The 26,442-nt window shown below is 40.1% G+C and overlaps 1 long non-coding RNA gene across 2 annotated transcripts in view; it reads left to right on the top strand.

Moving 5' to 3' along the window:
• The window catches only part of LOC136173468 (uncharacterized), a 51,195-nt gene that overhangs the window by 4,291 nt on the left and 20,462 nt on the right, over positions 1 to 26,442 (top strand). The window contains exon 3 of one of the 2 annotated variants that reach the window (XR_010664235.1): positions 6,517 to 6,641. This is a non-coding gene — a long non-coding RNA (uncharacterized lncRNA). Of the gene's footprint in view, positions 1 to 6,516; positions 6,646 to 26,442 lie in introns of both variants that reach the window. The other variant, XR_010664234.1, reaches the window with a different exon arrangement.

Below are 26,442 nucleotides of genomic sequence, written 5' to 3'. Positions count from 1 at the left end.
TTCTTATTCAGGCTCAATTTAAAAATTTTTACACACAAATAATAGTTATGCCTAATACAATATGCCTGACTTTGTCCTAAGGAATTTTGTATGTGTCGACACACAAAATCTTCCCAACAGTCATGAAGTAGCTGTTGTAATTATCTCTAATTTTACATATAAAGAAACCGAGGCACAGAAAGGCTAAGGGTTTGCCCAGGATCAGTCAGCTATTAGGACTGAAGTGTCAGAATTTGAACTTGGGTTTTCTGGTTTCAGATTCTGTGTTTTTCATCACCTCTTTTACTGTCATGAGTAAATTCTCAAATTAAAGAGGTTACTTAAAAAAAAAAAAAAAGATTAACAAAAATAAACATTTCCCCTCTCTGGTGGCTCTTTACTACTCCTCCCCTTGAATTTGGGTGGACTCACGAATGCTTCAACCAATAGAACATGGCAGAAGTGATGCTGGCTGGCTTTGAAGGCTAGGTCATGACAGGTCTTGCACCTTCCACTTTGTCCATGGGAACACTTGCTCCTGGATTCCTAAGTCACTATAGGAAAAGTCCACCAACCCTGAAGCCTCCGTGCTGTGAAGAGTCCCAGGCCACACAGATGTCACTGCAGCTGACAGTCCCAGAGGAGTAGCCTTGAAATCGTCCTAACCTGGGCACCGACATGTAAGAAGTCTCCAGACATCGAGTCCCGGTCTTTTGAGGGGTGAGCTTAGGGGTGGTGGTGGTTTAGTCACCCCTTAAAAGACCCCAGTCTTTTAAGACGAGGTTTCAGGTATCTTAGCTCAGACACAAGCTGTCTCTGTTGCATTCTGTCTACATTCATGATCCATGGAATCGGAGAGAATGAGAAAATGACTGCTGTTTTAGGTCCCTGAATGTGAATGGTTTGTTATGCAGGAAAGGATAATTGAGATGCTTCCTAATGACAGCTTTTCCTAAACTTGACTCCTAGAAGTACTAAAAATATTTGCTGTTAAATTTTCAGTCCTTTTTCTATACTTGTAAACATTGTTCATATTCAGTTTTAAATATTAATAGGACCATTATATTTAAATGGTTCATACACTTATTTTCACACTTATTTATTCAAGAGATTTTTAATTGAGAACCTGTATGTCAAGAATTGTTTAAGATGTTGAGGATTCAAGATGAACAAAGTCTTAAAGCAGATGGAGTTTATTTTTATTTAACAATGTCTTCCTCTTTATGTTCTTATATACAAGTCTATATAATTCCTTTTCTCTGCCCTTGCAATATTTGTTTTTATTTGCCCATATAGATTACATAGTACTAGAAGTGACTCATACTGTCAGATACATACATTTCCAATATTTTCCTATTTCGAACTATGTATAAGTTGTTATTGTTCAGTGGCTAAGTCAGGTCCGACTCTTTGTGACCCCATGGACTGCAGCATGCCAGGCTCCTCTGTCCTCCACTATCTCCTGGAGATGGCTCGAATTCATAGTTATTGAGTCAGTGATGCTATCTAACCGTCTCATCCTCTGCCACCCTCTTCTCTTTTTACTTTCAGTCTCCCCCAGTACATGTATATTTTCTCTTAACAGAAAGTCTAACTGGGGAGACTTGTGTTTTTAATTCTAATACTGCCGAATCATCTTTGCCAATTCATACTCCCAACAGCAGCAACCGAAAATGGCTGTCCCCCGACCCTCACTGACACTTGGGTCCATGTTCTAGGAGCAAAGCTCTCATATTTTAATTCCCATTTTCTCCAGTTATTAATGAGATTAAACATCTTTAGAAACTATGATTTTTTTCAGTGAATAGTTTATTCTTATCCTTTGCTCATTTTAAAAATTGGTTGTCTTCCTTAACTATTTAAAAGTGTACTTACTTTAATTATGAATACTTTATCTATTAAAGGATAAAGCAAAAACAGTTTATTTGAGTCTAAACCTGCTTTTAAGCTTCATATTGCTTTTTGTCATACAGAAGATTTTGATTTTTATGTGGGCAAATTTGTCCATCTGTTACTTCATGTCTTTTGGATTTTATATCTTGGCTATGAAGGCCTCCATGCCAAAGTTATATAAACATTATTTTTCTCCTTGATACATAAAAATGTTTTTTTAAACATCAGGTCTTTTTTTCTTTTTCTAATGTATTTGACTTTTAATTACTGGCTGGTAGGCATCTAGATTTCCTTCTCTTTTTTTGTCTATTGATTGATTAGTCCCCAGCTAACATGTGTAGTGGAGAAGGAAATGGCAGCCCACTCCAGTGTTCTTGCCTGGAGAATCCCAGGGATGGGGGAGCCTGGTGGGCTGCCGTCTATGGGGTCGTACAGAGTCGGACACGACTGAAGTGACTTAGCAGCAGCAGCAGCTGCAACATGTGTAGTTGCAATATATTATAGTTTATTTTTCATGTTTGACAGGGCAAATTGACCCTCTTGATTTCTCTTTTTCAAAAATATCTTGATTTTTCTTTTATTTTCTCTTTCAAAGTTTGGAAGTGTGGCTTATTGAGTTCTGTTCCAAAAAACAAAATAAAAATTCCTATGGGATTTTTTAAATTAAGATTTAATTGAATTTATAGAGAAGTTACAAAGAAGTGATATCTATATAACCTAGCAACATGGTCTCTTCTGCATTTATTCAACTTTTCCACTAAGCTTTATGATATATTTTCTTCTGGGTCTTGGCATATTTCTGTTTCATTCCTAAAAACTTAATTATTTTGTTACTCAATTTTGTTAATTGTCAATGGGATGATTATTAAAGTTTTATTCAGTTATTGCTAGGGTGTGGGAAAGCCAAAAGCTTTCTGCATGTTGATCTTGAAGTCAATCTCTTTACTTATCAGTTGTCTCTTGATCCTCTTAAAGTGTCATTATCTGAGCTAAAAATAATGTCAACTATACATAAAAACTATTTTGTTTCATCTACTCCTCCCTTTCACTATTCTTATTTTCGGGATTAATTTTTTAACCAAGAATTCCAGTAAAGTTGTGATAAATTAAGGTGATAGTAAGCACACCTTTCTTGCTCCTGAATATTTTATTATTAAGTAGTACACTTGCTGCATATTTCTAGTAGAAAACATTAGCAAGATTAAAAAAAGAGCTCATTCTATTTCTATCTTAGCATTTAATGAAAAATGGATTTTGAATTTTCTCAAATGATTTTTTTCAGACATCTATTAAGATATTAAGGAGATTTTCTCCTTTATTTTTATTTTTTTTTTAATTTTATTTTATTAGTTGGAGGCTAATTACTTCACAACATTTCAGTGGGTTTTGTCATACATTGACAAGATTTTCTCCTTTAATCTACTAATGTAGCAAAACAAAGGACAACATAATGTTCATTCAGTTGACACATATTTATTGAGAACTTTTTATGTATATGTGCTTCCCTGGGGGCTCAGATGGTAAAGAATCTGCCTTCAATGTAAGAGATCTGGGTTTGATCACTGGGTGAGGAAGATCCCCTGGAGAAGGGAATGGCTATCCACTCCAGTATTCTTGCCTCGAGAATTCCATGGTCCAGAGGAGCCTGGTGGGCTACAGTCCATGGGGTTGCAAAGAACCAGACATGACTGAATGACTAACACTATTATGTACATGTCAATGACTATGGTAAATGTCAGGAATATAGACAAGAACAAGACAGGCAAGTTTTCTGCCCTGAAGTTGAGCAAGCTTTGCATTCTTAGAATCGACCCTATCTGCTCTAGATGTGTTACCATTTCCATATGCTGCTTGACTTGATATGATGCTGCTCTACTTAGGAATTTTGCATCTACGTTCCTGAGTGGAACCAGATTCTGTTGCTCTGGGACCCGTTCAAACTTGACAGCTTTACAAGTTCTCAGTAAACAAACTGGAACAAAATACAGTGTTTCTCTCCATTCATTGAAGTCTTAAATCCACAATAAATTTTATAGCTTTCTTCCTATGGGTCTTAAACATTTCCTATTAAATATATTCCCAGATAATTTGCTCATTTCATTATGAATGAGATGTTTAAATCAACTCCTCTAGTTATTTATTGCTTTTATATATGAAATCAATTGATTTTTGTATATTTGGTTATGATCGGTCACTTAAGCTGAAATCTCTCAATAAAAATCTCTTATTTTTAACTGATTCTTTTCCCCTGGTTTTAAGACTTCAGGATAGACCATCATAAAATGAATGAAGAGTAATAGTTTCCTCTTCCTCTTCAATCACTAACCCCTTCTCCCTCTCTATCAGATCTTATTTCATGGGCTAGGAATTGCAGAAAAATGTTGAATAGTATTTATAATAAAAAGCATCCATGTATTTTTTTCTTCTTTTAAAGTCAATGTTCCTGGAGTTTTATTGTTAACATCACGTATTTCCCCATCTATTTGCCATGAAGTGATGGGACCAGATGCCATGATCTTAGTGTTCTGAATGCTGAGCTTTAAGTCAACTTTTTCACTCTCCTCTTTCACTTTCATCAAGAGGCTCTTCAGTTCCTCTTCACTTTCTGCATATCTGAGATTATTGATATTTCTCCTGGCAATCTTGATTCCAGCTTGTGCTTCATCCACCCCAGTGTTTCTCATGATGTACTCTACATATAAGTTAAATAAGCAGGGTGACAGTATATAGCCTTGACTCACTTCTTTTCCTATTTGGAATCACTCTGCTGTTCAATGTGCAGTTCTAACTGTTGCTTCTTGACCTGCATATGGATTTCTCAGAAGGCAGGTCAGGTGGTCTGGTATTCTCATCTCTTTCAGAATTTTCCACAGTTTGTTGTGATCCACACAGTCAAAGGCTTTGGTGTAGTCAATAAAGCAGCAGTAGATATTTTTCTGGAACTCTTTTGCTTTTTTGATAATCCAACAAATGTTGGCAATTTGATTCCTGGTTCTTCTGCCTTTTCGAAATCCAACTTGAACATCTGGAAGTTCACAGTTCATGTTGAAGCCTGGCTTGGCAAATAGATGGGGAAACAATGGAAACAGTGACAGACTTTATTTTCCTGGCCTCCAAAATCACTGCAGATGGTGACTGTAGCCATGAAATTAAACGATGCTTGTTCCTTAGAAGAAAAGTTATGATTATGACCAACCTAGACAGCATATTAAAAACAGAGACATTACTTTGCCAACAAAGGTCCGTCTAGTCAAAGCTATAGTTTTTCTAGTAGTCTTGTGTGGATGTGAGAGTTGGACTATAAAGAAAGCTGAGTCCCAAAGAATTGATGCTTTTGAACTCTCAAGAGAGTCCCTTGGACTGCAAGGAGATCCAACCAGTCAACCCTAAAGGAAATCAGTCTTGAATATTCATTGGAACTGATATTGAAGCTGAAACTCCAGTACTTTGGCCACCTGACAAGAAGAACTGACTCACTGAAAAGACCCTGATGCTGGGAAAGATTGAAGGTGGGAGAAGGGGATGACAGAAGATGAGATGGTTGGATGGCATCACTGACTAGATGGACATGAATTTGAGTAAACTCTGGGAGTTGGTGATGGACAGGGAAGCCTGGCATTCTGCAGTCCATGGGGTCTCAAAGAATCGGACATGACTGAGAAACTGAACTGAACTGATCACATATTTAGATAGATAATCTGTACCAATTTAAGAAAGAATACTTCACTCTTATTATGGTCCTAGTTATCAGGTGCTTTAACTAAAAATGGATGCTGCATTTTTTGCAAAATAGTTTTTGGCATATTTTTGAATAATAACTTTATTTTTCTTCTGTGACATATTGATGTGAAAATTAAATTAATTCATAATATTGATTTATATTTGCATTCTTGGAAGAAAATCTGCTAGGGTTTGTTTCCATTATTTCACAAACAGCTAGGTAAATGTAGTATTGCATTTTAGATTTTGGCATCTAAATCTCAATATTTGTGAGGTTACTTTGTCATTTTCTCTTTTGAGTTAGTTTTATAAGTTTTTGGTGTTAAAGTTTTGCCAGTTCTTGAAATAGGATTTGTTCCCATGTATTAATGCCCTTGAAGAGTTAATAAGTCAGAAAATTATTCATTCTTTAAAATTTGAAAGAATTTTGCTTTACATCTCTGAATAGGTAAATATTTACTTTTGTTTATTCTTTTGTTCTCAAGAATGTTTCCTGCTTCTTAGCAGTTAATATTCATGTTTGATAAGAATGAAATGATTCATTATATCAAGATTTTCAAGTGTTTTCGTGTCTAAGATGACACGTTCTTATCCTTAATTTTTTTCATCTCAAATTTTTTCTTTGATTAGAATAAACAGAAGTTTGTATATTTTCTTTTTTTGCTCTATTTATTGTTGACTTTTTCCCCTAAAGAACCACTTGGATTTATTTCTCCATTCTATTCCTTTTAGTTTACTAAGTTTTAATTTCTGCTTTCATCCTTAATAACTTTTTTCTTTTTTTTCCTGTTAGCCATGCTTTGTTTTGCTCTTAGTTTCTCAAATTAATGCATTAATTCATTTGTTTCTTTTATTTTTTAAAACTCTCATGCCTCCTAAGTCGCTTCACTCATATCTGACTTTTTGCAACCCTATGTATTACAGCCTGCCAGGCTTCTTTCTCCATGGGATTCTCCAGGCAAGAATGCTGGAGTGGGCTCCCATGCCCTCCTCCAGGGGATCTTCCCTATCCAGGGGTCAAACCCATGATTCTTAAGTCTCCTAAATTGGTAGGTAAGTTCTTGACCATTAGTGCTACCTGGAAAGCCCAACTACAGCTTTAACTAAATACTATAGGTTTGAATATGTAGTATGCTTATAATTGCAATTTTCTAAGTATTTTGCAATTACATTTTTAATCTCATATTTGACCCAGAAGAATATTTCTTTTTTTCTTTACTTAAAAAGGTTGGGAAATTTTTAAAAAATTATTCTTTTTCAACTATTAATTGTTACATTTTGATTAAAGAATATGATCTGCATAGATCTGTGTTTTAGAAAATTCTGAAGTTATCTTTCTGATCAAACATATATAATATTTTATGTGTTTCCAAATATTTAAAAGCAGAATGCATGTTCTATTTGAGGAATAAATCTCCATGCGCATTTTCAAATTGACTCAGTTGATGATATAAGATACCCCATTTCTTTGCCTATTGCCTACTTTAACTCTTAAGGACAGAAAAATATTTCATTTTTTATTATGCATCCATTGCAGTCAGTTCCTCTTTCTAATTCTAACAGTTCTTGCTTTATGCTTATTATATATTCTGTTATTTGGCACATGGAAGTTGAATCCTGATACATTTTAATTTGGGATCTTCTTACCAACATTGAAAAAAACAGATTATCTATGAGACACTTAAAATTTTTTTTCTTGAAAATCTAGTTCATCTTGTATGATTGTAATTCCAACTGTTAGTTGGGGAGAATAGTTCTTTATATTTAAATATGATCTTATACTTTCAATTTTCTTGTGTTAATCTTTCATAGCTATCTTTAATAGACAATTAGTGCTGATTGTCTAATGACCTAATTTTTGCCATTTAATATGATTAAGTCATTATATTTGTCATAAATTATATGTTTGTATTACTCAGCTTGATTTAGATTTTGTCTCAGTTTCTTTGCTATCTCCTTTAATATTTATCTTTGACTCTATCATACAAGTTTTCTTTCTCTTTTCTCTCTTCTAATGAAAAAGTATACATCTGACTTTTACTTTTAGTCAAAGTTGCCTTTAAATAATAAACAACTCTATTTCTCTGTTCATGTCAAGGGGGAAGAATGTGTCTACCATTTTCTCTCCTCTGCACTGTAAACAGGAGATACTGCCTTCCCTTCTTTGAGGTCTCCTCCACTATCTGAGGATTTAGACCCAAATTCTTATTTGCTAGATATTATTATTTACATGCTATATTTTCTCTTCCAAGGATTAAAGATGAAGTTTGCAATCTCTATTGTAGCTACAGTGTATTTACAACAATTTAGACTTGATCCCACATTAAAATATTTCAGTACTTACTGGCAGTAAATACTGAAATACTTTTAACAAAGTACATTTTTATTTTACAGGATATTTTTAAAACTGAACTTATTTTATGATTATCTAGAAAACTTTTATTTTTTTCTGTCATGAAGATGACTTGATTGATTTAGGTTTTGACACTTGGTATGAGAGAATGCTTATTTACTGACTTCAAAAAAGTACAATAATAATAATGTGTCTAGGTTTAGCATTCTTAGATCTTGGTAAATTAGGCCTCTGAAGATGTTGCTTTATTAACTTCTTGTCCTGATTATTTTCTTTTGTTTTTTTTTCCCTGTCTTCCATAATTCTTTTTATGAAAAACTAAAATTTCAAACTTTCAAAGAAGCTGGTCTGTTTATTTTAATTTTGTTTAGCATTCATCAAGCCCACTTGATCTGAATATTTACTTACTTAAGTTCAGGTATCTTTTTTATTTACTTACTTATTTTCAAATTATTACAAGTGTTTACTTACTTATTTTCTAAAACTTAAAATATATATATATATACACACACACATATAACATTGCTATAGCACTGCTACTTTTCCTATTTATTCAGGTGTTTTCTTTGGCAGTACCAGTTTTCTTCATGTTGGGTTTCACTTTCTGCCCTCTGCATCTATCATCTCTTTTCACAGCATTTTTGTATAATTTTCACTTTCTTTTAATTCTAGAAGAAGACTTCAAATTTGTCCTTTATATTACTGATTTCATTATAAACATTGCCAATTAATCACTTTATTGCTTCTAATGCATTTTCCATTTTGATAGTTCATATTCAGTTTTATAGCATTTTTCCTTCTTTCATCTTACTCTATATTTAGTTCCTTAACCAGCTTCTTTCTTACCTCAATATATTTTCTTCTCTCATTTTTCATCTCCTGCTTCATGAGGTCTTTGAATGTTATTTAGATCACAAAGCATATGTTGCTTAAAATTTATTCCCATTTCCTGTAGTAAATCTTTTTCAAAAGCATGCTCTTCCTCTGCCTCTTGAGTGCTATATTTTCATTTCTTCAAGTCACAAAATTTTTCATTTGCCTCATAATGAGGTTTTATTTTGTCTGTTTATTCATCCTTGAATGATGACTATTTTATCTGGCCTAGTATTTCTCAGCAAAACAGTGAATAGATTTTTCTTAGATCCCATCATAGTTTGCTTGGATTTTTTCTAATCCTCTTTTAGATCTATGCTATATGACATTTTACCCATTTAGTGATTACACATCTTGGTGGGAGACTTACTCTGACATTTTATGAGCTGAGGTCATAGCTTTCTCTGTGTATGGCAAAGTCATTGTGCCAGGAGCCAAATCCGGAATGACCTGATCTCGTTCTCTATGTGACCACAAAATCGACTGAAAAGAACCGTGTGAGCTTGTGGAGAATCCTCAACAGTTCAGCGCAACTACTGGCCGTATGATGCGGTCATGAGTGCCTGGCCCCAAGCAGTGACTGCCCTCGGGTTCGTAAGAACTGTGAGGGAGGCATTCCCTGCTGATCCTGAGACTGTCATGCCTTCCTACCATGGATCCCACGTATCAAGGGATTACTACAATGCCTTCAAGACCTCCTTTGCCTTTTTCCTCTTAGGACAGTACCACTTTCTCAGTAAGGGAGCCCTAGTGTCTTTTCTAGATAGGGTCCCATTGGCAAAATCTTACTTGACATTTCGACAAAGGAAAAGGGTTCTGCTCTAGCTCTCAGCAGTGGTGATGGAGTTTCCGATTCTCGTGTTCCCTTTGACGCTTTAGCTGGAATTTGACAGGCTCCTGTGCTTATGTGGCCATCTTCACCAGGAAGTGGGGACTACTTACACAAGCAGGATGGATCTCAGAGGCTGCTCTCAGCAGGCTCTCAGCAGGGCTTCCGTTTGGGCGCCGGCACAGATCTGCTATCTTCAGGGCCGGCCACAACCCACGGGCTCCCCGCTGGCTCTTGGAAGTGCTTCGCTCTTCACCCCAGCTAGTCTCTAGGATGATGGCTAAATTCCAATGATTCTTTGTAATGGTTCCAAGTTGGCCTGGTCTATACACATATCTGAATGTCTACTTTGGTCCTAACTTTTTTTCAGCCCAGTTAGACATGAGTACCTATGAGACGGCAGACACTTTACATGCATGATTTCATTAAATCTTCACAAAATGGTATAACATAGATATTATTATAATTCCCAATTTACAAATGAAGGCCTGGAAGCCTAGAAAAGGATTTAAACAACTTCAGGTCACTCAGCTAGGGAGTGTCAAAATTACTACTTGCTGTCCTCTCATCCTCTAAAGCCCATGCTTTTAACCAGTATTTCAAAAGCCTCTTAGCTGGAGATTCCTTCCTACCCCCACTAAAATAGATAGACTTCCCATCTTAACCATGAGTGTTATCAGCCGTTTGGATTGCCTGCTGTCTTGTCATACCTTTTCACTATGAACCAGCAGTCTGCTAGATGAATCCATATCTATAGCAAACTAATTCTTCCCTCCCATCTCAGAAAAAAAGACAATTTTCATCCAGAGCAGCTACCTCCCTGTGCTCAACATTTGCTTCCTCTTCTTCTTCCACGAATCCCCCTCCCTTACTTGTTCTGTCATCTCAGCATATAAGCACAGTCACATCTCTGCCACTTCAACATTGCATTTATCTCCAACCGCCACTCTTTACTTTTCTCTGCTGTCAAGCTTCTTCCATTATTGTGGCAAACTAGCTTGCACTAACATTTTCCATGTCCTCTTTGTTCCTTAATCCATCCAATGTTCACCCTTAACAACTCCACTAAAATGCTCCACCTAAGACGACTGTGGCCTCCCAATTGTGAGAACATTCTCTGGTTCTTCCACTTTGACTATTGCTACACATAGCTGTGTGGAAGGACAGGGGAGCCTGGTGTGCTGCAGCCCCTGGGGCCACAAAGAGTCAGACACGACTGAGTGACTGAACCACAACACACAACAATGCTAATGGCTTCCTTTATAGATTCTTCCATTTTCTTTCCTTGATTCCACTATCTTCTGACCTCCTCCTGCTTCCTTGACCTTTATTTTTCCAACTACTTTCTATTTTTCTCTTTTTCTTTCTGCCCAATGGTTGGGCAAAATGACCCAGCCTTCTATCCTTAGGTCTTCCTCTTTTTTGAATCTAGTTCCATGTGCTATACAGTAAGCCCTTGTTGGTTATCTATTTTACATACAGTAGTATGCATCTGTTAATCCCAAATTCCTAATGTATCACTCCCCTACTCCCTCTTTGGTAACCATAACTTGCTTTTTATGTTTGTGAGTCTGTTTCTGTTTTGCAGAAGTTCACTTGTGTCACATTTTAGATTCCACATATAAAGTGATATCATAAGATATTTGTCTTTCTCTATATGACTCACTAGGGCTTCCCAGGTGGCTCAGTGGTAAAGAACCCACCTGCCAATGCAGGAGACACAGGAGATGTGGGTTTGACCCCTGGGTCAGAAAGATCCCCTGGAGGGAGAACTGGCAACCCATTCCAGTGTTCTTGTCTGGAGAATCCCATGGACAGAGGAACCTGTCCATGGACAGACAGCCACTATGGCGGGTTTTATTCCATAGCATTGCAATGAGTCAGACATGACTCAGTGACTGACCATGCACACATCTGGCTTCCTTCACTTAGTGTGACCATCTCCAGTTCCATCCATGTTGCTGCAAACGGCATTATTTCATTCTTTTGAATGGCTGAGTAGTACTCCATTATATGTATGCACCACATCTTCTTTATACATTCATCTGTTGATGGATACCTCCTTGGCTTGGCTATTGTAAGCAGTGGTGGTATGAAAATTGGGGTGCATGTGCCTTTTCAAATCAGAGTTTTCTCTAAATATATGCTTAGGAGAGGAATTTCACCATACTATTCTTTATTCCTAGAAATTATCCTCCTTCCCTTGCAACCTTGTGTTTTGGGGAAATTCTCATTCATCAGAACTCAACCCAAATACCACATCCATTTGGACTTTGACCTTGCTTCACAGAAACATTTACTATTTCACTTCTTTGTGCTCCCATAGAACCTGGTACACACATCTCTATGCTGGCATTCAGCATGTGGCTTTATTTTGGGTTCATTCACTTCTTGGTCTTCTGTCTGAGACTGTCAGCTCTTTGAAGACCAAGACACCAGCTTTCAACAACCCACCTGACTCTCCAGGGTTCATCATTGCAGCCGGGCCAGGTGTCCCAGCTACCCTGCCTGGTTGTGCACATCTAGAGCCACGTCCTAGCTTCTTCTTCTGGCCAGTGCTCCTGTGAATAACTCCCCATGTGCGGTACCTGTGTCCAAGTTACCTGTAACATTACAGGCAACTACTGAAGGCAGAGAGGAGAAGCCCTGCTATCATATAGGATTCAACCACGACCTCATAAAAGGGATGACTTCTTCTTTCTCAAAATTTTAGGCACTCATACTAAGCATAAGGCAGAATATAAGAATATACGGTATCACTGGAAACCAAAGTGTTGTAATAAGGGCATATACCACGGTATAAATTGTTGTTTTTCCAATTTGTTTCTGTCCATAAGAAGGAGTGTGGGCCAAGCACAACCCATAAATGAGTGCTGTCTAAACAGGAGTTTATCTCATGCCAATGAAGTATTTACTCCTGATTGAATCTGGAGGCTTCCATAAAGATCTTGTCATGGGATTGAGATTTCCCCATATTCTAAATTTGCACTGGAGAGTTCTCTTCATATTCAAGGTATTAGTCTTTATCATTATGTATTTGCCTTCTTATTTATACTCTATTTGTATTAGCTGCTATGGTTTCTCTCTCTAGGTTCTGGATTTCCATATTTAATTATTTCTGTGAAAAGCATATGCTCACGTTTGAAATCTCTGAAATGAGGGTGTGTCATACAGTTACTAACATCTGATAGTCTTTCTTGTCTAGGATCGCTCCTGACTCAACAGCTCTGGTCCACGCAGATCTGCTTGTTCTTGGGGCCGGACTGAATAACTTCCAGCTCTCAGCCCTGAGGGGCACGTCTGTGGCAGCTCCCACCACAGTGACCGCAGGACAGGGCTGTCTTCACCCCGTACCTTCTCACAAGAATCTGAATTCTCTATTTCTTTCACTATTGTCAGGAAGCTTCTTCACCAAGGACTGCCATGTCCTGCTCACCATTATCTCAGTGTGAAGGTAGTTGTCTTTCAATGTGAGAGGAAGGACGTCTCGCTTCAGAGTTCATCTTCTGCACCACAGAGATTCGCAGCAAATAGGTCTGAGTTTCATCAATGATACGGAAGTGTTAACCTCCCCACATGCAAGCGTTACCAGCAATGTTTGGAGGAAAAAAGGTGATGGCCGTTTCTTCAGGATGGCCTCCCAAACAAACCGCTTGGTGGTTTCTATCCTCTGTCAACTTCTGCCCCTTCCTTTCAGCAATCCTGAGGGGTAACAGTCAGGGTTCTTTCAGGAAAACAGATGTCATGCAGGACGTTCAAATGGAGGGTATTTAATACAAGCAATTGGTTACACAGGTGTTGAAAACTAAAAGAGCAAAAAGAAGGCTTGAAAATCATCCTAACTAGAGGAAGCAGCTACAACTCTTAGGGCTGAGGAAACCAAAGGGGAGATCTGTGCTCCCCAGGACCTAGGAGTCGAGAGGAAGAACCCCGTATTCGGGTGTCCGGAAGTAGGGGAGAGTCATGTGGTTGGTAATCAGGTTTCAGAGGATAAGGATTCAGCCGGCACTCTTACCACAGAAGGTGCGGTCACGGGCCGATGGCGGGGCCCCTTCACAAAGAAGGGCCACAGGCAGGATATAGAGGTGTTTTGAACGCCTGGAGGTTGGAGCAGTAGCTGTCTTCTGCTGCTGGGGGGGAGGAGCAGGCTCTGAAGACCGGAAGGAAGGCCTTCCTGCCACCTCTTCCGCTTCCGGTCTCTTGTCAAGGCCTTCCCCTGACAAGAAGAACGCAATGGAAACCTGTGTAGTTTTTAGACTTCAGAGGAGTAGAGAAAAGGGGCACTGGGGTCTCTGAAACCACCCGGAAACCAAGGGCACACCTCTCCACAGCTGGTTACTTTCTGGAATCAGGGCCTTTCCCCTTCTAGGTGTGAGGTTTCTGCCAGCTCTGAGACCTCAAGGAGGGGCGGTGTGAGAAAGACCACCTGTCCACCTGCTGCCTGCCTCTGAACCTCTCCCCTTGCGCTCCAAGTGCAAGACAACATGTGCAGAACTCACTTTACCCATGGGCTGGGAGCGAAAACATGAGGAGAAACACTTCAATTAGGATGAATGCTGTGGTTGTTCTGAATGTGAAGCAGGGTCTCTCATCCGTGGTGCTGTAGATACAGGGGGCTGGATGATCCTCTGCCACAAAGCACAGTTCTGAACATAGTGGTGTGCTGACCCGCACCCCTGGGCTCTTCCCACTGGACACCAGCAGCACCTGGCCCCAAGTTGGGACCACAGAAAGATATCCACACATTGCCAAATAGTCCCTCAGAGGGGAAATTGCCCCTGGTCTCACGGTGAAGAAAAGGAGCTTAAGCTCTTCATGGGGCTTCCCTGAGGGTGGCTCCTCAAAGAGCGAACACCCTTCTAATATCTTCCTGTTACAACCCTTCAACTCCTTTCTGGAATATTTCCTGTCTCTTCCTCAAGGCTCGGTTCTATTATGAGTAGGTAATGTGCACCCGTCTCCTTGTAAGAAAAGGGGGAAACAGATATTATGATACACAAACTATATTGCTCAGAGTCCCAGTTACTTGATTCATCCAGCCATCCCAGCATGAACTGTGCCGTCCGGGCCTGCCCCCGCTCAAGGTCTCTTCATCCATCTGTGTGGCAGTGTCTCCTCACCTTTTGTAACATACAGGAGGGTGATCTCCCTCACTCAATAAAGATAACATCCCAGATTAAAGCAACAATTCTCAGAAACTGTGCAGTTCACACCTACTACACAAAGGGGGAAAAAACCCATGGATGCCATGCCATCTTCTTGTCCCAGCAAAAAACATTGTTTCACTTTGTGGTGTGAGGAATCATCAACTTTTCTTTATTTATTCTCTACCTTCCAGATCATAGCTACAGGGTTACTTGTGTACAAGGGTCTCTTCAAGCAACAAAGCTATTTAACCCTTTGTTCAGTTCAGTTCAGTCCAGTCGCTCAGTCGTGTCCAACTTTTTGCAACCCACATGGACTGCAGCACACCAGGCTTCCTGTCCATCACCAACCCCTGGAGTTTACTCAAACTCATGTCCATCAAGTCAGTGATGCCATTCAACCATCTCATCCTCTGTCATCCCCTTCTCCTCCTGCCTTCAATCTTTCCCAGCTTCAGGGTCTTTTCAAATGAGTGAGCTCTTCACATCAAGTGGCCAAAGTATAGTTTCAGCTTCAGCATCAGTCCTTCCAAAGAATATTCAGGACTGATGTCCTTTGGGATGGATTGGTTGGCTCTCCTGGCAGTCCAACGGACTCTCAAGAGTCTTCCCCAACACCACAGTTAAAAAGCATCAATTCTTCAATGCTCAGCTTTCTTTATAGTCCAACTCTCACATCCATACGTGACTACTGGAAAAACCATAGCCTTGACTAGATGAACCTTTGTTGGCACAGTAATGCCTCTGCTTTTTAATATGTTGTCTATGTTGGTCATAGCTTTTCTTCGAAGGAGTAAGCATGTTTTAATTTCATGGCTGCAGTCACCATCTGCAGTGATTTTGGAGCCCCCCAAAATAAAGTCTGTCACTGTTTCCACTGTTTCACCATATATTTGCTATGAAGTGATGGAACCAGATGCCATGATCTTAGTTTTCTGAATGTTGAGTTTTAAGCCAACTTTTTCACTCTCCTCTTTCATTTTCATCAAGAGGCTCTTCAGTTCTTCTTTGCTTTCTGTCATATGGGTGGTGTCATCTGCATTTCTGAGGTTATTGATATTTCTCCCAGAAATCTTGATTCCAGCTTGTGCTTCACCCAGCCCAGCGTTTCTCATGATGTACTCTGTACATAAGTTAAATAAACAGGGTGACAATATACAGCTTTAACATACTCCTTTCCCAATTTGGAACCAGTCTGTTGTTCCATGTCCAGTTCTAGCTGTTGCTTCTTGACTTGCATACAGGTTTCTCAGGAGGCAGGTCAGGTGGTCTGCTATTCCCATCTTGTTCAGAATTTTCCACAGTTTGTGGTGATCCACACAGTAAAAGGCTTTGGCATAGTCAATAAAGCAGAACGAGTTGTTTTCCTGGAATTTTCTTGCTTTTTCGATAATCCAACAGATGCTGGCAAATTGACCTCTGGTTCCTCTGCATTTTCTAAAACCGGCTTGAACAGCTAGCCCTTTATAGTCACATGCAAACAGTTGAAGTGAAATCTTTACAAGATAAAAAATTCTATTTTTAGGTAATGTAACCATTACAACCCTAAGTGGAAAATGATAAGAATAAAGACAAATTTTCCTTTTACCCAGAGTTGGAAATTAGGATGGGAAGATATAAGATTGTTCTTTCAGTTACAGTGTCCATTAGATTAATTATTTTCCTTGTCAGGTAGGCTCCCAGATGTCTATACAGACATTCTTGGGCACCACCTCATGATGATACTAGTGGATAACTACAAAGAGCAAAGATTCATTTATAAGCATCATTGTTTTGGTGCATCATTACCACACTCTGGGTAAATTATAAGAGAAAGATTCTTGGTCAAATATCAAGTGAAAACTTAAAGCTGAACTCCTTTCTGATTTCGGAAGTGAAAAAAGTCCTATGTTTCACTTATAACTTGAACACTCCCCCATAAATTACCCAGCAGGTGTCTATCTCAGAGAGCAACATTGTAATGCCCCTTTAGGCTGATAGAGAGAACTGACTGGTATTATTCTTCACAGCATGGTGCCAAGGGAATGATGCTAGATTTGGAACTGGAGGACTTGAACTCTAGGCAGTTGAACTCTAGGACTTGAACTTTGCCATTAACCTAGTGCATTTCTTTAATCTCTCTGACTTCTGCTTTCTCATGGTAAGGGGTACATGAAATAATCTCTAAGTTTGCTTTCCATGAACCAAAAATTGCCATCTGTAAAACATGGCTAAGATTAAAAAAATACTTCCTCTAGGGCAGGGATGGCATTATTCTAGTTCCTGTCATCATTCAAAGTGAGGTACACTCATTGTGGTGAAACCATATAAATCTTTGTCAGCAGCTTTGGTGCAAGAGTTACCCAATTCAGCTTTCATTTCAGACAATACTTTACAATAAACAGCCAGATAGTAAAGAGGACCTGGACGATTCTCTCCTTTTTAGGCCCATTCATTCATGAAGAGATTTATACAGTACAATATTTTCTTCCCATAAAGCTGTTTTTGTTGTGGTGGTAAAAATAAGAGATGATGAGACGAGGCAGTAATCTAACACTTTAGTGGAATACACTTTTCTCCAAATCAGTGAGAAATCTTTATTACAATGTATTCTCTTTTGGTATGAATAAAAGTTGATCAATATGTAAACATTGAGATTTCTTGCCATAAATTGTGGATTTTGCAGAAATAATTGGTATATGCCTAAGTGGTATTTGTTACTCCAGCTCATAATTACTTCATTTATTTCCCCATTCTCTCTTCATCAGTAGGATCATTTTTTTCTCTTTTGAGGCCCCCAAATACAAAAAGAGTTATAGCAAGTTTGTGAAAACAGCTTTCCATGAGGGAATGATTATATTTTTAATTACCAACAAAGAACTAAACAGATTTGAGACTAGAAGAGCCACTTACACATCCCTAATTCAGCATCTATTTGCCCATCAATTATTTCCTAACAGAGAATGATCTTTAGTTTAAAGTTTTGCCATCTTTTTTACTCTTCTTTGACCATCAGGAACTCTTCATCTTTATAGTCATTGCAAATAGACCACAAAGACAATTACAATCAAATAATTCTATACCAACGATCAGGTCTTAGAGGCTCAGAGCATTCATAAGGCTGCAATCCTTTGTATATGTATACAAATTTTATTCAGTTGTAACTGTTTTTCATAAGGTTCCAAGACAATAGAGGTTATCTTCCAAATCAAAGTGTGAGACATACACAAAGGATGGAGAAAGGATGCAATTCTTAGTTGATCAACCACCTTTATCTCAGGAAAAATTTGGAGAAAATAAGGGAGAAAAAATTAGACTAAGAAATAATATTTTGGAGAGAGTGTTGCATGTGCTATGAATCCACTCAGCCCCAGTGCCATCATGCCCTCGTGTTGCCCTCACTCATGAGAAATCTCGAACGGAAAGGCTGGCTGGTGGAAGAAGAAACAAACGTGGGTATGTTGGGCTCAGCCTGCACAGTCAGTTTCTTGTTGTGCTTTTTGGTTTGTCATTTATAATTTGTGAGTTTCCTTTAAGCCAGAAACAGGCTCCTTTGTAAAGATAGAGAGTTGAGATAGATACTAGTGATCTGAGATACTGGTCAGGAAGATTCTGCAAAATGCACAAAAAGATTGTAGTAGAAAGAAGTTAAAAGTATACCTGGGGTGCCAAGAAGTCCCAGAGGCAGTTAGGGATGCGTTTGCTCACGTCAAGGGAGATGGAGTGGGAGGTCCCTAGTGATGGAGGCGGTACCCTTGTGTGGTGTGAGTTACCCGAAGAAACAAGCCTGAGACAGTGTTTGCGTGCACATAGCTTCATTTGGGAAAAGCATGAAAGGAAGAGTGAGAAATGAGCAAAAAAGGAAAAGAAGGAAGGGAAGTCTGACAGGTGCGTGTCACTGTGGGTGCTGCTCCAGCTCACCACGACCTCCCACGGCAGAAGAAGCTGCAGAATCATCCACACAAGTGCAGTCTAATGAGGGGAGTTCTGAGAAAGATTTTACTGTCCGTAAAGATGGACTCAGGGAGATGGCAATCTCTCTCCCCCTCTTCCAGCCTTTGACATTGTTGCCTATCAGAGAGGCAAGCATCTCTTGCCACATGAAGGGTGGCTGATACGCTGAGGACCAAAGTCTGAGAAGAAGGCGAGGAGGTCAGTTCTTGATGACATGATTGAGCCACTGTTATCCAGCCTGGAACTTTCCTGCCTCTGGATTTCTTGCTAATCAAGGGAGTGTGTTTTCCTGGTTGTTCAGGTATTTGTGGGCTGGATCTTCAGCCCCATGTGGCTGAGAGCACTCTTGGCCAATGCAGCCTCCGACAGCGCTCTCCCTCACTCAACAATCTCATCTTCTCCCCAAGCCTCACTGCTGTGTGAAGGCATTTAAATGAAACAATGTTTTATTAACTTCAATGGGAAAATTCTAATGCATTCCATCCCAATTCAAGGTATCTGAATAATATCCCAGATTGGAAAAAAATGTATCAATCAAACAATAAAAACAAGTTTAGATAAGCAATAAAGGAGATGATAATAAATATAGCTTGTCACCACATGTCGGATAACGAAGGTTTATTGTAGTCATCAAAGGCGGTGAGCAGTGGTGGGGGCTGGAAAGAAAGATGAAGCAGTGCTGCAGGTAGAGTCTTCCCAGGGAGGCAGACTCTGAGACGGAGGTTGGTAAGCCAAAATTTTAAGGTGAGACCTCAAAATCAGGTCACTGTGGAAGATTGGCTGAGTGGTCCCAGCAAGTTACTCAGCCAGCTTCCCTGGGAGCTCCAGAGTGGGATGGACATTCCAAATTGTCCTGACCTGCTGTAGAGGGGCCTGGATTTTACATCCTCACTTTGACCTGCCACTGGGGTGAGGCTGTGCCTAAGAGTGTATCAACACCTCAGTCAAGGTACATTGTCTTCTCTTCGGGGCAACACCCAGAGCAGACTGTGAGTTGACCCCAGACCCTGGGTGACAATCCCGCAGGACGACAGGCTGGCCTGGGCTGGTCCTCACTGCAGGCCCTAGGGAGCAGAGCCTTTTTTGGAAGGTGGTAGAAAGTCAGGAGACTGATCTTCATATATGCCTTCAACATCAGAATCACTCAGTCTTGTCTTAGGCATATATTTTTCTTTGAATGTTTAACCTAGAAATGGTCAAGTTGAGCTTTGTAACATATTGAAAAAGCATTATGGAAAATGCCATATCTTCTTCCCTTTCATCTGGTTGGCAAAAACAATGCAAAACTTAGGAGTTCACCCAAATGGGGCACATGATTAAAATTTGTTCCACATCCTATTCTTTGACTAGACATTTGTGCTCAGTAAATTAGTATATCTTTGTCTGAAACAATAATGTCACTTCTCATAGCATGTCTGTCTAGTGGGCTTGAGGAGGTTAAAAGTTGTTATATAAAAAAAGAAGTTGTTTGATAAATAGTTCAAAATTTCAAGCATTATTGTGGTGAAAATTCATTAACTGGGCAATTGTTATGTGCATTAAGTCTGTATAGAATATATGCTAACGACACATCCACAAAATGTACCCTTCCCTAAATCTTCATTTACTTCCATGCTGATGGGGTTGAAAGTAGAATAGAATGCACCCTTGGAAATGGTCATTTTAGTTGACCATTTGGAAAGTTGTCATCCTGTGGGATTTTTAAGCAGCAAAGATACCATCAAATATAACATAATTAGGTTTGTGCTTATGTGGTTAGTCGCTCAGTTGTGTCCGAGTCTTTTTGACCCCATGGACTGTAGCCCACCAGGCTCCTTTGTCCATGGGAACTCTCAAGGCAAGAATGCTGGAGTGGGTTGTCATGCCTTCCTCCAGGATAATTAGGTTTAATCTGTGACAAATCCAATATCTTTCACTATGATTGTGTTGTCTTGACACTGAACATTATAAATCCCCATGTAAGCTAAAAAGAAGATCATGCAACAGCTAACAAAAGGATAGAATTTTTTAAATATCACCAGTCTAGGACCTAGAGATTATCATTTTAAGTGAAGTAAGTCAGACAGAGAAAGACAAATATCATATGATATTGCTTGTATGTAGAATCTAAAATATGACACAAATGAATTTATTTACAGAACAGAAATAGACTCACAGACACAGAAGACTTCTGGCTACCAAAGGTGGGGTAGGGATAAATTAGGAGCTTGGGATTAACAGATATACACTACGATATATAAAATAGATAAACAACGTCTTACTGTATAACACAGGAAACTATACTTTTAAAAATATCACCCATCTAACCACAAATTTAGATGTCTGTCTTCTGGTACTATACGCTGAAGTTTTGGGTGACCCACTGTACCTAGAATCCTGGCACGAAAAGGCACAAAAAGATTTTAACTGAAAGTATAGCTGGGATACCAAGAAGTCCCACAGGCAGTTAAGGATGCTTTTACTAATGACGCAGAGCCTAATGGAGACCTGGTCCCTTTGACATCGATCGAATGGAAACTGTCCTTTGGGAAAGGGCTGACTAAGCCTTTCTTCTTTGGGGAAGACCAAAATCCTGCACACCAAGATTATAAAAGAGAATGTTGGAAAGAAGGACTTTAAATGGCAGTCCTGTACCCAAAAGGTCCTGTCCCCCTTTCACAAGATGAAGTCCAGCTGGTTATGGAGGCGACCTTCAGCACCACACTGGCGTTGCAGTGCCTCTGAGCCCTGACCTAAAAAGTGGGGAAATGTAGGAATCAGATGAAGGGACATAAAGAAGTCCCGGGCCCGTCCTCGGTTGCCTGGCGAGCTGTTTCCGCGCTGTGTGCACACCAGTAGCTCTTCTTGGTGCTGGCTTAATGCTGCTCCACCTAGGCTTGCAATTACCCTGGATGGAGCCGCAGCAAATCTTCGTGATGCCAGTCTCATCTTTCCACCTCATTGACAGCCCAGGAAATGCATCTGAAATTCATAGTAGCCTCATAGCCTATGGCAAGAGAAATCCATGCTGCTAAAATTTTATTTTAGAATTCAAGCTGGTTTTTCTCAGTTTCGGATGCTCTGTTTTTTTAATCTTGTGCTGCCTACCACACTGTATCAAAATAACCAGCCAATATTGTTCAACTGTCAGAGGCCTCAGCTGCCTCTGAATTTTATCAGTACAAATAAATACTGGAACATGCTTTTTTAAAAAAAAGTCATCCCGATAGATAGACGCTCACATTAATAGAATTAAAAACAGAGGGGAAAATGTCTATAAACTTGGACTTGACTGCCCCCTCCCACCTTTCCTTTACTGACTTAAAAAAAAAAAACAAACAAAAAAAACGGTTGAATAGATATTCAGACTGATTTAATGTTTAGGCTGAGAGGGATGCTAGGCTGGGTCCCAAATTTGTGCAATGTTCAAAGGGAGAGAGATTTTAAAATCCCAGCAAAAAAAGAGATATTTCCAAATTAATGGCATTGCCCGAATGCCTTGGCTCCCTGCACCCCACCAGGAAGGTTTATTATTTTCTGGTAAAATGCTGCTCGGATGGGGAGTGGTAGTCAGCGATGCGTCAGAGCTGCTCTTTGAACACATTAAAAAGCTGAATGCACAACAAAGAACAGATGTTGCAGCATGCCTTATTTATGCACCCATCAGCAATCTTCCAGTGACCACAAAACACAGCCTTTTCCCCCCTCCTCCCCTTCATGGTATTATTTCCTGATAAGCTCACCCTCTTGATCAATTTATTTGTCTTTGACCCCCACTGAACTCTTAGGTAATCGTGTGTGTGTGTGTGTGTGTGTGTGTGTGTGCACAAGTGTGCCTGTGTTGTTTGCGTCTGCCTCCACCGGAGCTGAATTCTATTGAACTATGGAACAGGTGTGGATTCTGCAATTAGATCACATCTCCGAGAGAGACACTCAGAGTGATAATGGCGCCGAGTTCTTCACAGTCGAAAGCAGCACCATAGCGACCAGCAACAAGGAAGGGGAAGAGGGACTAGTATTCGGGAGGTTATTTTTAGCGTATGGGATGGTCCGGGAGGATGCGGTCAGAAGGCGCGGGAGCGCGTGTTCTGGGCTGGGCAGCTCGCAGGTAAACTTGTTTCCCGGGCGCTTCTCTGGGGATGCCCCCCCTCCCCCCACCTCCCGGCTTACAATTGGCATGGAAGGAGTGATTAGGAAGTGAGATGTAACGCAGATTAAATGTTATGATGGACCAAGATCCGGTTGGGTTCTTAAAACCCATTTGCTTTTACTGGTTTTAAAGGCACAGCTCGTTACTGAAACCTCCAGCTCCAGATCTCCGAGCTTTAAAAAGTAGCAGGTAGAGGATTTAGGGGGAGGGTTACTGAAGAAAAATCATTTGGAATCTAAAGGGAAGCAAGAAAATATCCTCTTCCAACAGAAGAAAGCTGCATTTTCACCCCCAGTGAGTGAATCTAATCTGTGACCTCCATTTGAGCTTTAGAACAACATGATACGTTAACACAGAAAATACTCACCCCCGCAAATTGATTTAATAGGCGGCAAATAAATAGGGCAAGCAATTCTCACAATAATATTTGGCCCATTTTGGAACTTCCGACGCTAAGTGGTATTTCCTTAACATATTTTCCATATTATCTATGAAGTGGGAAAAATATTTGGTACCAGAGTCGTGGTGGAAAACTCAGCCCTTGGGAGCGTTCCAGCTGTTCCCTGAGGCATCTCAGAGCAGTGCTGTGGGCAGGCTGTCAGCCGCAGCTGTCCGGGAGAGAATTCGGGAAGCCAGACCGCAGAGGGGGCGGGCTTCGCACAGAGGAGCCACGGGCATCCCACGGACCCATCAGGAATCCGGCTCGGAGGACAGAGGTGCGGGCAGCTTGACCGGCTGCAGATTCCCCATGCTGCGGGCCTGGGAGCCCAGTATGTGGACCACTGCCCTTTACCCAGTGGCCTTGGACTCTGGACGGCCAAGGTCAGGGACCGGCATCACAGGATGCTGGATCACAGCCGAGATATTGCCAAGGGCACAGTTCTTTTTCTGGCACCAAAACGAGCTCTTTGGATGAAACACCTGAGGGACGAGAAAAGGTTCTCTTGTCCACAATACCTCCTCATCTTGAGAGATGTGTTATGGGCCCAGGAATTTTCTATCTTGTATAGGTAGCCTAGCTAAGATCCCTGGCAGAAAACCCACATTTTCTGGCTAGGAAACTAAAGCAAGAGTGACAGCAGGCATAAATACCAATGGTTTTCTGTGACTATTGAATTCATTCGTTCTTCAGCCACCAGATTTTATCCAGCATTTATAATTCCTCTCTCAATTCGGCAAAATAGTCCTCATATTATCATGTTATCAGTTGCCTGAATTTAGCCTCATGAGCCTTGATTTTGGGTCAGTCACTTCTCTCTGGTCTAGCTTTCCGTGAAATGAGGAGTGAAACTGGAGATGTGGTCTACAAATGTTTGTAGTAGAACCCCTTTTATGAACAAAGTATAAGGTGAAAAGTGGAGTTGCTCTGTTCAAAAGTGGGATTTGGGCTGGCACTCAGCTCTCATTCTTTTTCAGGGGCTGCCTTGACCAAATTCCAAGACTGCTGAGAACCTGTACAAAATGTCTAAACTAGATATTGAACATGCTTTCCTAGAGAAAGCGTAATCAAATGTCTGGGTCTTCCCCAGAGTGTCCCCAGATGGGAGCTGAGGAGCTGAGTGGGTTAGTGGCACAGAGGTGCCAGGCCAGCATCTCACTGCAGCACCAGAGATGGGGCTGGGCCAGCTCCTGGTCTCAGCTGGGAAGGGATTTGGGGCTCCGTCAGGTCAGGCACCCAGGTTGATAGTTTCTTTGGTCAATTGCAGTACGGCCCTTGCCATCTACCTCTGCATGCACTAAATCATGTGCTGCTGCAGCTGCTGGGTTCCAACACCCCCTGGAAGGAACTCCGGGTGGGGAGCAGGAATGAGGCACTCTGTGCTTGGGGAAAAACTGGCAGACAGGTCTTCAGATTGTTAGATATTTTCAGGAGCCGACTTTATGAACCCAATTCTCCTGTCCCCTCGTGTCTAGAAAAGCACTGAAATCCTTCAAGGTGATGATCATTCCTTGTGACTAGTAAAAGCTTCATGCGACTAGCTGAAACCTTCTAGAAAAATAGGTACTTTTTTCCATGTACTCCCCCTTCACCAAAGTCACAGGTACGCTGATCTTCCTCCTGCCTCTTAGAAGCAGCTTCTCCAAGCTAGCTCAGGCACTGTCTTCTGGGCTGCAGTCCTCATTTTGCCCTGGATGAAACAACTCACAACTCTCACATGCTGCATTTTTCAAGTTGACACTTATCATGAAACTCTTTGAAGAGTCTGACTGGTCCAGTTGTCCTGAAGATACAGATTTTTATTTTCCTTCTTTTCCTCTGACTGCTAGTGTAGGATGGAAGTATTCAATGAGATTTGACCTTTTCCTTTGTCATCATCATCCTTTATCATCACTGATTTCAGTAACTGTATCAACAGCCTAAAGATTAGGTGGGACTTTTGTATGTTAATTTTATCATTTTTCTCATCCAAGCTCCAGACGGCTTCTCCAGTCCTACCCAGGGTCTTGCCCCATCACTGTATTCGGTGTTTACCTTTAAATATTTTAATCTACTTTCTTATATTTTCTTTTGTTTTACAATTATTTGAATATACCTTCTTAGACTTTCTTTTGCAAATGACTTTTTACAAAAACCAGAATGAAACATATTCAAGTCTTTCTCATCTTGGCCCCGTGTCTGTGTCTTTTTTTTTGCTGAAACCATGGGAGAGAAATGGCAGTATTACTTATTGTTATTGATATGGTGACGACTCCTTTGCAGATGTTACAATGTCAGTGTTTTGTGGCAAATTTGCATGGTCGCTTTAACATGCACTGATACACCTTGCCATTTAGTCATCTGAGTGAAGGCTGACAAGAGACATGGGAGCCCTGTGTTGGCAGAACATGGGAAATACTGCCTGCAAGCTGTGAAAATGAAGAAGTCAGACCATAGAACTCTGATTGAAGGCTTGACATCATGGGGCCAAGTGATCCAAACAAGATGTAAATCATAGCCTTTGAAACAGAAGAATTCATTAGCTCTCTGGTGTTCATTGTAGCAACAAATCAGTAATGGAATTAGCTTGGAATCATATATTCTTTGCCCAGGAAGGAAAATGAATTCGTAAAGAGTAAGTGCTTTGTTTAAAAACCAAAGAAACGTTTTTGTTTGTTTCTTCTAAATTTTACTAAGCCTAACCACCCTTCCAGAAGACCAAAGGCATAATGATAAAGAGACATTCAACTTCCACTTCCAGTGCCAACTTAATGGATAACGAAATAATGGCCAGTTATAGGCAGACATCTTCCAAATTGATCCAAACTGGAATTTCTGAATCTTAACTCTTACAACTATGCTTCACCTCCCCTCTAGCCTGAGAGAGAGCCTCAGCCTCACATTTTGCATTAGAACTAACACAATAAAACCCAGCCTGAATACACTGTATCAATTAAATACAGGCTATCAATTAAATACAAGCTATCAGCGACAAGTAATTAAGCTCTGACTCTAAATTCTTAAATTTGAGTAAGCCGCTTCATACATACACAAATCATCAAATCAAGTGGTCAAGGCATTTGGTCAAAGGGTAAATTTTTCCTCTGTCTTGTAGCTTGTTTAATAAATTATATTGGTAACGCTCATGGCAGAACACTGACCACATGGATC

Source organism: Muntiacus reevesi, chromosome 8 (genome assembly GCF_963930625.1).
Source record: "Muntiacus reevesi chromosome 8, mMunRee1.1, whole genome shotgun sequence".
Taxonomy (NCBI): Eukaryota; Metazoa; Chordata; class Mammalia; order Artiodactyla; family Cervidae; genus Muntiacus; species Muntiacus reevesi.
Note: the sequence above shows the minus strand (reverse complement) of the source record. Positions and strands in the feature narration are given on the sequence as shown.